The sequence below is a fragment of the Meleagris gallopavo genome, chromosome 7, assembly GCF_000146605.3.
Source record: "Meleagris gallopavo isolate NT-WF06-2002-E0010 breed Aviagen turkey brand Nicholas breeding stock chromosome 7, Turkey_5.1, whole genome shotgun sequence".
Classification (NCBI taxonomy): domain Eukaryota; kingdom Metazoa; phylum Chordata; class Aves; order Galliformes; family Phasianidae; genus Meleagris; species Meleagris gallopavo.
The window spans coordinates 16564057-16564403 of record NC_015017.2 but is presented as its reverse complement, the minus strand read 5'-3'; positions in this window follow the sequence as shown (position 1 = coordinate 16564403).

The window sequence follows — 347 nt, the reverse complement described above, 5'->3', positions numbered from 1 at the left end:
CGCACCGGACTGCTCGTCCCCGAGGCAGCACTTCGGTGAGGGCAGACAGCTGTAAGCAGAACCGCACAAACAGAGCAGAGGTACCGGCACAGGAACAGACACAAGCTGTCTTCTAAACGGGGCCAGACGCGGGTTTGTCTGCGTTCCTTCTATGGCAACAAAGCTCGAACACGTCCGGGCTGACACAGCCCTCCGTGTTAACAGCCCACGTTACGGTCAGCCGCCTCGCCTAACTGCGCCCGTACTGCCGGCCTCACTTCGGACACGCCAACAACCGCACGGACGCCCTTTTCGTCCTACGCAAATCACGGCGAAGCGCAGCCCCCCCGCCGCCGTTTACCTGCACG